Below are 12,496 nucleotides of genomic sequence, written 5' to 3'. Positions count from 1 at the left end.
GCGTCCCTCGCCATCTCTCTCTACATCAAATGCAATTGCTTTCAGACATTAGGACAAGTCTAATTTGATTTCTGCATCTTTCCCTTTACATGGAGATCAGTCAATTTCATTGCCAAGGGCAAACTGGGCAAGTTGTGTAGATTTGATGAAGCTTGTTTGATTATTTGTATTATGGAATTTCATGTTGAATTTTATTTAACTTGATATATTGAAAAAAAATAATCCATATTGAACGACAATTAATTAGAATATATTGACAGACATCTTAGGCATTAATGGTCAATAATGAATAAGATAAAATAATATGAATTAATTAAAAAACTAAAAATAAAAATAAAAAGGGATGTAGTAGTAACTTTAATATTAAAAGTTTATTAGTTAAATGATGACAATTTGGTCAGTTAAATGATTTTAGATATTCATTGCTCTAGTCCTAACGCTAACAACGTTTGCCCAAAGAATAATGTATCTCTTACTGAAAAAGACAGTTTTTTCCACAACAATGTCCTCTTACTAAAGTTAAAACTAATCGGATAAAAATAGTGAAGAATATGTACACTAATTTTCTTTTTGTCATTTTCTTAAGCCATCTTACAAAAATTATGAGATAAAAGTAATTGAAAATAGACGGGACTGAGAGTGTATCTTTTGAGGCTCAATTGGAAAAAAATAAAAAAAAAAGGAAAAAAAAAGTCTGACAATGAATTGAAAGCTTATAAATTTTCTCAATAGACGAGTTCAAAGTTCTAATTTCTATAAATAAGACAATTATTTATAAATATTCCCTCCATTCTATTTATACAAAAAATTCATTTTTTTGGCGTTTTATTTGTATAGAGCAATCTTTCTAAAATGATAATTTTGGGACTAATGCTAAAGTAAAAAGTCCAATATGCTATTGTTTTGGTTTATAGATTAAAAATTGAGTTTGAGAGTATTTTCAAGAAAGTGACATTATTGTTATTAGATATTTTTTGTTCCAAAATTGACTAAATCGCGTATTAAGAAAATATGAACTTCAAGCACATTATATGCACAGATTAAATTTAACCAAGAAGCTTATGCTTAATAATTAAGTGCTTACATATGGTGAGATCTACTAACAACTCTAATCAATCAGTGCACACAAGATAAATAATATCCAAGTTCATGTGACAACGGTCGAAGTGTTTTCATCTTCTAAGAGGAATTGACTTTATCCTTTTTGGAGATATCTCTACTTGTTTCTTACTCATGTTCCAAAAACTCTTTATTCCAGTTTCAGCACCATCCCCATTTTTTGCAGTATACCAAATTTTATAAATTATCTTAATGGATATGAATAAATTGTTTGCAACTTTATGAATACTACGAGCATTTGACTTACCATTCTCAGTTTTAGAACATAATAACATACAAACTGTATTTTTCACATCTTCAATGATGTTTTTTCTTTTGTTGTCCTTTCGAGCCTTTTCTAGAACATTAATTAGGGGTGGTGTGGTTTCAAATTCTACAAAAGGAGTTATTCATCAAATGGCAAGGAGATTAAGTCTAAGGTCTGATTGTTGAGGATGGCCACATCTTCTAAATTGTAGGCAAGTTTTGAGGGACTGTATTCAAATTAAAAGGAAGGATTGTGTCCATATCGTTTGTGGAGTAAATTTTAGAGTCGTGAACTCATTCCTATTTAAATGAATTCAGCTTTGAAAGTTTTGGCTCTATGCTTCATTTTTTACATGCAAATTTGGACAAACAAAATAAAGAATTTGAGGCCGAAAATTTTGGCTCTAAAGTTTCTTTCAAATTTTACAATCCAAAGTTGATAATGAAATTTTAGTGGACAGTTACAATAAAATAGCCTCTTTTTTTTTGTTATTGGAAATCTGAGTAAATAAAACTCCTTAATTAAGTAATACATCATCTTTATCTTCATTTACCACCTTTTATTGAAATTTAGGAACCATCTTAATGTATTTTCAGGGATAAATTAGGAAAAAATCCATAAAAAAACTGACTCCTTAATCCTAGAGAAATTTTAACTCTCTATATGAATAGAACCGATGGAGTATAAATTACTATAAACAAAATGAGCAAGTTCTTTTCAAATTGGACTTGCGTTTGAATTCAACATAGTTGACCTCAATATAAAGAATACAAAATCCTTCGCACATCTTTGTCATAGCTTGAGAATCCATCTTCTAAACTTTAAAATCCAATCCAACATTTTGGCTAAAATTGAGCCTAAACAGTCTTTAAAAATAACATTCTAAACTGTCTTTAAAAATAACATTCAAAGAGTCCAAGTCAATAAATATTAATTGCTAAAAGTTATTTCCTCCATCTCCAATTGATAGATACACTTTCATGTTTTTGTTTGTTCTAAATTATAACTCACTTACCATTTTAATGAATTAGTTAATATAGTAAATCTCTATTATACCAATATTTAATATTACTTGTTAAAAATAACTCTTATTTTTATATTTTTATAATTATTAGTTTTTTTTATGACTTGCGATACTCGTTGACTATACTCGTAATTATATGCTAATTTTTTATATTCATTTAGCTTTTTTATTTGTATAATTAAAGTATAAATTCCTATTTAGATTGCAATAATATAGTGATTTTTATATAAACATTAAAATATTTTTTTTATTATATGTCTTGAACTGTAATATCCCATTGAGAAAAATTGATATATTTGTTTCTCCCTTTAAAATAGCAATTTAAATAAGAAATATGTCATTTATATTCTCTTCAATATAATAATTCATATAGTTTTTATTATACGCTAGTTGCTTTTATTTTTTTTATTTAAGTACCAAATTTATTTATAAAAGTCATCATATAACTTTTATTTTACGTTTTAGAATTAACTTATATGTTTTGTTAATAACTTTAACTATAATCTCTTTTAGTAAATAAATATACTTTAACAATATAATAAAAAACTAATCTAATAAATCAAATTATAATTCTTATTTTTAGTTTTTTATCCAATCAAAATCATGAAATCATTGAAAAAATTTATTAATAAAATTATATTCCTTATAGAAAGAATAGGATTTGAATTAAATAAGATATCAATATAATTAATCAAATTCGATATGTTTAAAAATAATAATTTTTTATTTTATTTTTTGACCAACTAAATTAGAGTGCAATTTGTAATTAAAGAAATTTAACCATATCCTTTTTAAATTAAAATCTTAATTATCTATACATATTAATTTAAAATAAATTCAAAAAAAAAAAATTTTAAATGCCTCATATTTACACATATTCATTTAAAATGATAATATTTATTGAGATAAATTACAATAAATAGTAAATAAAAATAGAAATAATAAATGATAATAAATTATTATTAATAATTTATATAATAATATAAAACATAATTAGACATAATAAAATATTAATAGTAAAATTTTAAATTTTCAAATGCTTAATTATCTATATATATTATCTATTAAAAAAAAGTTAAAAAAAATTCAATCAAATTATAGAGATATTATATATATATTTATGTTAAAATTTTTTTAATCCGCTATAATTAAAGTTATTTCGGAGTATCTTGAATTTTACAAGAATAATATAGCAAATCTCATTATTCCTCTTATTTTCACTTTTATATATAGTATAGATGTAGATATAAAGTAGTATAACAAAAATAAAACTAAAAGACTACATCATTAAATTCAATAAATAAAAACTTTTACTAATATATATACATATATATTAGAAGTATAATTGAACAAATACATAGTAATTGAATCTTATTTATTTTTCTTTTTTACATAATTAACTTATGAAAATATCGTTGCATATAGACGGAGGTTAGTTTCTCCCTATTTTTCTGTCTTCATTATAATGACAATTGATACCACGTGATAGTATTCAAAGAAGGTGGGCAGTCAACAGCAAGTTGGCCCATCATTAACTGATTAATGGCACCGAGGTCGCGTGGTGGCACTTTCGTAAATCAACGAAAAACCAATATATAAAGATAAGTGGATTGGGACAAGAATAGAAGAGAGGATTGAATTGAAGAGAAGTTAAGAGAAAAGAGAAAATGGAGAAGAAAGTGGCTGCAGTTTTGATGATAGTATGTTTGATTTTTGGCGGGCTGGAGAGCGTGGAGCCTTCCGCTGCGGATTGCTTGGACGCTTGCACCACAGCTTGTGTCAATCCAAACGGTATGTATTTCGTGGTGTTATTCAATTTGATTTGATGAGTTTTGATTCTGTGATTTCGACAAATGCAGAAAGACTTAGGCAACGCTGTGAGATCAAGTGTCGGATTAAATGCGATTCTGGTAATTTCTCCCTATGTAACTTCTTCCCCTTACGCTTTGTTTAGAGGAAAAAAGAAAAAAGAAAAGAAATTAAGATGAATTTTCTTCCTTTAATTAAGGTTTCTAAATCAGTAAATTTAGTTTAGTTCGAAAAATTAGTTCGACTGGGTTTCTATTGTTTTGAAATTCAATTTAACTCAATTTCGGTTCAGTTTCTGTGATTAATACTGAATAACTGATTTTTGTTAAAAAAAAAAAAAAACGAAAATGTAAGTTTTGGTTCAAATAAAAAAATTGAAACGAATCGATGTGATTTGTTGTTGGCTCGGTTCAATTTGAGTTTTCTATTAAATCAGTTTGTTTAAGAGGATAAAATTGTAATTTTCTTTATGCAGTTATCGGTAAAAGCAAAATATTTTGATTCCACTTGGTTTGACTTCATATTTGGTTAAGTTGATTTTTACTTTTTTTTTTAGTTGGATTTTTTGGATTAAATTCATTTAAATACTACTGATTCGGTTAAAGAATTGAGTGGATAAAGTGGATAGATAATTAGTTTAACTATTGGGGTGGTTTTATTAGCATACTATAAAAATATTAATAATTTGTATTTATCGTTTAAGGTAATTATAAATAATTAAAATTTTCAATGATCTGATCTAGATCAATTGGGTCAATGTGTTGGTAATGCTTTGAATTTAGGATATGCTATCACTTATCAAACTTGATGGAAAAATAGATAGGCTATTTGACTTGCTCAGAGTGATTGATTCATGTTGCTGCATAGGTTCTTGAATGGGAACCTCTTTATAGTTTGACACTCCAACTGTAGTGAGTGTCTCCAACCATTGCATCATTTGCTCTTGGGTCTATAATTTTTCTTTTAAACTCTACCTATTTTGGAATACCATTTTGACTGCTCTTCAGTTATCTTTTTTAACGCGGTAGACTCATCAAAGGTGACACCTCTGCTAAAGATTGACCTTTTTGTTTTTAGGAACCAAAATCTGTATCCTTTTACCTTAGAGAATTCTCACAAAGATAACTTTCTTTACTCTTAGATCTAACTTTGATTCCTTAACATGATAAAATGGTAAAAGAAAAGAGGAGATATAAAAGATTTACGTAGTTCAATATCAGACTACATTTATAGGCGAAGGAGAAGAAAATTCACAAATAACAATGAAAATACAAAAATATAAACGGAAGATAACATTCAAATCCTTGATCCCAAATATCAAAATGTTTGTTCTCTTCCACTGTACACAGTAATTAATTTGATCAAAATTACCATACTTAAATAAAAAGCAGAAAAATGGTTATATATTTGTTTCTTGCACTATGTCTATCTCACACACTCCACCGCGTTCTCCGCCACATGCAATTTCTTTCTTACCAAGCTATGTATTTATAGGCGATGGTTTGCTTAGAGGTTATTCTAATTTGCGGTGTAGTGGATAACAATTTTCCCTTTCTTTCACATCATGACCTGGCGTATATTGAATGATAACTAGTTTGAGCTGTCATTCATTGTACGGAGACTTCACCTCGAGAATTACATAGGCGGGAGGACAAGCCGCAAGCGATCGTTCAAAGCAATTTTAAGGGAATATGAGATTGCCTAAGTCCCTTTCTTGCAGTCAGGCTATTGCCTATGTTTGTCCGTCTCCTCCATTTGCTATTGCGTATGCATGGATTGATTCTCTCAGAAGCTGTCGCCTATTGTCTTTCACCTAAGGCCTTTCATTACCACCTATCTACTTTTTCATCGAGTCGTCTATCCTAAATTGAAGGCATTACTAACAAATCTCGAATTTTATAAATTCACAAAAATTAGAAATTCCTCACCTTCTCCGTTGTGCCCTCGAAGGGAGCAACTCAATTTTCAACGATATTGATTAACTTGATAACTTTCAATACTTTTATTGTTATATCAGCAGGATTTTCAGTTGTTTTGATATTTTAAAATAATATGTCACGTTCTAAAATTTCTCATTGATATCGAACATCGATATGTTTTATCTTTGCATGATAAACTTAGTTCTTTGCTAAATGGATAACACTCACTATGTCAATGCACTTTTTTATGCTTTTGTCCAATTTTCATTTTATCAAATAATCCTTGAAGCCAAATTGCCTCATTTACATTTTTCAACTTTTTTTAACTTAGTATTAAAAAATCAAACAAATTGAACATGAGTATAAAAAATCTAAGTCAAAGTTTTGATTAGTTGTAACTCCTAACAATAAAGGAACATTACCAGTAGCAATAACCATAAAAATAATGAATTAGCTTTACATATAATTGATACAGTGAATTAGCATTACACATAAACTATAAACTTGGACGTTTCTACTACAGAAGTGAAATGGAGGGCCATAAAAAATAAAAAAGGTATCTTAAAATTTTGATATATTGAAAGAATATAACAAAAGGCAACTCACCTATTTAGAAAATCTAAAATAGCAAAAAATCGATGCAGAAAATTGCTTCAGATTATAATATCAGGTCCAAAATATAGTTTCCAGTTGAGAGCAATAGATGGAAAAGTTTTATCAAGACAATCATGTATAGATAGAAAAGTAAAAAGCTAAAACTATAAGAAATTCAAAACTTTAGAATTCAATTTCTAAGTCAGTAGCATTTGTATTGCAGCTGGAAACAAAGCAGAAAGTGGTACCTTTCTTATGTCAGTGGAGTGTTGTTGCTTTCATGATCAATTCATTGAGTCAAAAACAAAATGAAAATGAATAAAATTTCGCGACCCATGTATAAACAGTAGAGGCATGTATACAAATTTAAGATTAAGAAAAACAGAAGAAATACCTATTATCTTGTTAAGCATATGAAATTAGAAGAAAGACGGCAGGCGAAACTAGAAGAACGGTTAAATGAGAGCATGTAGAAAGTGAGTTGAAGAGATGGCGATGGAGGAAGGAACTAAGAAAATGGGTGTGGGTTAAACAAAATGTGTGGACTGTGAAGGAAGATGTGATGGAGTTTAAGTGTTTCTTAATTTCTTTAGACCAAAACGATGTATTTTCGCGGTTTAAGTTTTTAATTTTTATATTTAATATTTCTTATATTGTATTTTGTATATCTAATAATGTAAATTATTTTATAAATTAAATAATTATTATATCTTTCGATTGTCGGTCAAGTCATTAGCAACTCAAATAAATTAAATAGTTATAAATATTTAAAAATTATTATTGAAGGTCTTTAATTAATGAAAACTATAATACTAATTAATTAAAATGATAATACCAGTTGTAATTAGGTAGCAAAAAAAATGTTATACATATTATAAGTGTTACTAGCCATACTTAATGATATTATATGTGATATAATAATATCTATTAAAATGTTAGTATAATTATCAATAATAATATTACAAGTAGAATTTATAATAGTTGTTTCAATTCTTATTTTACATCAGTTTTTATATAATTAACAATATCAATTATTTATATATGAGAGTTTATATAATTAACTATATATGAAAATACTATATAATCATTAATATCACAATTTATAGTAAAATTAATATACGTAAAATAATACTATATAATTAAATTTAAAAACCTCACTGCAGTTGGTTTAAATTTTAGTTTTCATCATCTGAATTAATTTCCAATATATGCTATAAAAAAAAATTTAAATGCATTTAATGTTATCTAGTTAATTGACGAAAAATATTATTCTTCTTAATTTCTTTTTATGCTTATTCACAGCTACATTGGGTGACATGAATTGATTTCTGTGGTTACCCTAAAAATTCCTTTTTTAACGAAAAGCAAACGTTAAGTCTTTTCTTCAAAAAAGAAAAAATTTATTTAACGGCTTGGTGATTTCTATGTGCAGATACTCAAATGGAAGATCCGTTAGTTTGAACTTTGAAGTCTTGGCGGTGGTCTTGGAAAAAGTCAGGCTTTATTGGAAAAAGTTGAACTTTGAATTTATCATGTTCAATTAAGCTCTTGTTTTCTGTTTGTATGTCCAATCTGAATCATGTCATCTCCCCCGTTGCTGAGACTAGGCTTTTCTTCAAAAAATTCCTTTTTTAACGAAAAGCAAACGTTAAGTCTTTTCTTCAAAAAAGAAAAAATTTATTTAACGGCTTGGTGATTTCTATGTGCAGATACTCAAATGGAAGATCCGTTAGTTTGAACTTTGAAGTCTTGGCGGTGGTCTTGGAAAAAGTCAGGCTTTATTGGAAAAAGTTGAACTTTGAATTTATCATGTTCAATTAAGCTCTTGTTTTCTGTTTGTATGTCCAATCTGAATCATGTCATCTCCCCCGTTGCTGAGACTAGGCTTGATCATGGATATGATTCTGGTTGAATTTTCTTATATTCAAATCGGATCTTTGTCCACTATATATCCATTCCATGATTAATTGGAGTGGATATGGATTCGCATGGGGCAGACTTAAAATAAATATAACCACAAAAAGAGTTGATTTGTTTTTTTTTTTTTTTTTGTTTTTTTTTTTAAATAAGAATAAAATAACCAAATCAGGTTTGGATATATTCAGATAAGAAACGATAGATATTTATATCCGATTCATATTTTAATTGGATTGAATTATATCTAATTTGTTCTAATCGGTTTGGATTGATTGGATATTCAATGAATCAGGTAAAATGAGAATCTTTAACTAAGACATTTATCCCAATATTAGATTTTAGCTGAATCATGCTAGAGTTGAATATTTACTTTTTTAGAAAAATACTATTCTCTCTATATTTTAACAAGATTAAGTTACTTAATCTTTTTTTTTAATTGATAATTTTATCCCTAAATTTTGAATCAATTAAACTAATAAGTATCTATTTTGTAGGCTTTAGATAAGGGATGTCTTGCTTTCGATATACTTGAAAAAAGAACTAGATTCTATAATGATAAATGCATATAAAAAAAAACTTAATTATGTGATCGAAAACTCAATATTGCTAATAAAAAAATCAAAAGATTTCAAATCCTTATGGATTAGCCTAGTGAGCGACGGTGTACCATGAGATTCTAAAGAGAGTAAGTCTTTCTTTTGAGGGAAGGTGTGTGCTTCCGAAGGAGCACTCATGCAAGAAGGAAGTTTCTGCTTGATGCAAATGGTTAATAGTTGGAATAATTACATCAATTACATTAACAATTATCTTGGCTCTTAAATTTATATCGATTATTATGATGGATTAAATTATAAAAAATTTGACTGAATATACAAATTCAACCTTGAACTTTGTTACTTAACCTTGTGACAACCTTAACTTTTATTTTAAAACTATCAAATATTTCAATTTATAAAACTATAGCTATTAAACGCTTCAAGTTTTAAAATTATTTTATTAAATACTTCAACATATAAAATTAGATCAATTTAACACTCGTTAAAAAGTTGAAAATTTTAAAAATTATTGTTCCAAAAGTCATGCCAACTACATATCAAGTCGATATTTTACAGATAAAAGTCAAAAACTGTAAAAATTATTGATATTAGTGTCTAAAGATGTGTAATATTATCAAATTTTACAAGTTTAAAGTACACGATAAGTTATTCACAAAGTTCAAGGTGCCACACGGTTAAAGTTACAACGTTCATGGGTAAGTTTATATATTCGGTCTAAGAAATTTAGATATCATTATTGTTGAACTTAATATCTATATTGTATTTGCAAGTAAAAAAGTAGTTGAACAATTGCTAGTACATAATAAAAAATTGGAAATATCATTTTGCCCAAAATAAAATTTAGCAGAGATAAAAGGAAAAAGTTCATGTAAATCTTACTTTCATTTCAAAGCTTAAATAAGAACTTGAGGGAACAAACATGAGCTGAGATGCAAAGTGGATGAGGAAATTAAGGCAAAGAAAATAATTAATGAAATAAGTGGAGATTTCTATAACGAATGCAAAGAATTAACAATTCAACTAAAACATTGCTAATCCAACTCAAAATCACAAAACCTAATTCAAAACTCATAAATTAATTCTACAATTATAGAAGACACCAGCAAAATCACAAATCCAATTGGAAACCACATTTTTATCCAATTTAGGCCTACATGTGTAAGCATAGAATTTGTTCCTGAAAATTAAGAAACAAAAATACTAAATATAAATTGTATTTATAAAGAAATAATGGATACAATCTCTGATTATGAAATATCCGATTACAAAAAAGATTATCCTTTGATTCTTCTCCTTATTGCGAACGTGATTAAAAGGTCGAAATAACTTAATCTTGGATCAGAGAGAGATTTGATAAAACAATTCAATAACCGAAGAGACTTGATCTTGAATCGATGTAGAGTGAACTTTAGAACAATTCAAAGGTCAAAGAGAATTGATGTTAAAAGAACTTTGATTCTTTGAATTTGGAAGAGAACTTTTATAACTTTTAGTTTGATAGAGCTTTGACTTCTTTTTGTCTTTTCTCTGTGTGTATCCGCTTATGTGAAGAGGATGCCTATTTATAGAGATTCGAGAAAGTCTCTTTGCCAAACATGTGATTTGATTGGTCCATTTGGCAAGCTCTCATTTACTGCTGCTGCGTTGCTTAGCTTATCACTTAACTTGTTCACCAAGTATTTAATTTAACTGGCCCATTTGGCGAGTTTATTGGACTTTATTACATTTATTTACTTAATGTAGCAAATAATATTTATCTAATAATTTTATTTTAATAAACATTTAAATATTTTGATTAGTTATCAAAATAAATTATTTAAATTAACTAACCAACAATTTAATTGGCTAATTAAGTTAATAATTAAATTAACTTAACAAAATTTAAGTGTCTATTAATGCTTCCTCGAGACTTGTTCATGAACTTGTTTGAACGAATCTTGAAAATTTGAAGACACCTTTTTTTTAAAAAAATTTAATTCATGCCTTTTTTAGCATGAATTTTAAACTTTGCAAGTTAGTAACAAATTGCACAAAGTGGACCTCTTTAGCTTTTTTCAATATGACGGAAAAAACATACAATGGAAGCCACAAGATTGCAAATGCATAACATATAGGCAAACCACAAAGGCACAAAAATCATAAACAATAGTTATGGAATCATAAATACCTCTTAAGCGAAAGAAATCAACATTGATTTTAAATCTTTCTTTCATGCAATAGCTCTTTTGCCAATAGCTCCTGCTCATCGAAACCACACTGATTGCCTCTGCAATCTTCTATTGTGTGATCTAAGTTATTTTTTCAGAATTGTCTGTGTGGAAAGATGACTATTGAAGGGGAAAAACGAAATATGGGAGACTAACGTCTAGATTTAGCCTAAGCATCTCTTATATATTTTTCCAATTAAAAATAACATTAATAAAAACGATATATATATATATATATATATATATATATATATATATATATATATATATATATATAATCACGTTTTGCAATATTAACATTATATTTAATTAACCTCTTAATTAGCTCTAAATAACACAAGCACAACAAGGATCCACATGAATAAAATGAATAAGGCTACCTTATAATTATTTTTGATATCAGGGTGGTGTCCAGCCCTTAGGATTGATTAGCGGATAGGCGTAATTTCTGCTCTTCACTTCGGGTCCATGCAATGCCCCCTCCACATGGATCAGGTAAATCTCCAATACACATGGGGTTATGATCCGTGAGCATTGGCAGGCTTAACCCCAAGCAGGAGTTAATTAACTGCTTGGACCCCCTAAGAATCAAACCCAAGACTACCGAAAGTTTGTACAGTGTGGTTTCCATCCTTTGGGGGTAAGGCTACCTTATAATAATAATTTATTTATACAATCAGCAAAATATTATTATAATAAATTATGAACTATTCTACTAAAAATTCATAATTGAACTCTTCATTAATTTCAAATCTCCTAACATTAAATTATACAAACTCCCGTATTAAGATTGCAGGTATGTGTCAATTAAATTAAATTACTGGCTATTTTATTTAATTGACAATTCAATTCCTCAATAATTTCACTTAACTTATTTCATGCGTCAGATACAAAATCCACAGCGTTTTACACAATGAAAACCTACAAGTTTCTCAAGGGGTATCATTAATCCCTATACCGAGACATGAATTCTATCAAAGAATTAATATTTCACAAATGCACATGTCCAACTCACTGAGTTTATTGCTCCATAATGAAACTCACCTTTAATGAATCAAAAAAATAGAAAACAGACACGGGTCATGACAGTTAAATCAAGATTA

At 27.8% G+C, this 12,496-nt stretch overlaps 1 long non-coding RNA gene across 1 annotated transcript; it reads left to right on the top strand.

Annotated features, from left to right (window-relative positions):
* Positions 1-3,950: 3,950 nt before the first annotated feature.
* LOC105650105 (uncharacterized) lies at positions 3,951-7,440 on the top strand. The gene is made up of 3 exons (XR_005177878.2): positions 3,951-4,181; positions 4,250-4,300; positions 6,936-7,440. It is a non-coding gene; the product is annotated as an uncharacterized LOC105650105 (long non-coding RNA).
* The last annotated feature ends 5,056 nt before the right edge of the window (positions 7,441-12,496 follow it).

This window comes from Jatropha curcas, chromosome 2, assembly GCF_041381405.1.
Source record: "Jatropha curcas cultivar XTBG-Jc1 chromosome 2, XTBG_Jcur_1.0, whole genome shotgun sequence".
NCBI lineage: Eukaryota > Viridiplantae > Streptophyta > Magnoliopsida > Malpighiales > Euphorbiaceae > Jatropha > Jatropha curcas.
The sequence above is the reverse complement of the archived record's forward strand: the minus strand, read 5'-3'. Positions and strand labels throughout refer to the sequence as shown.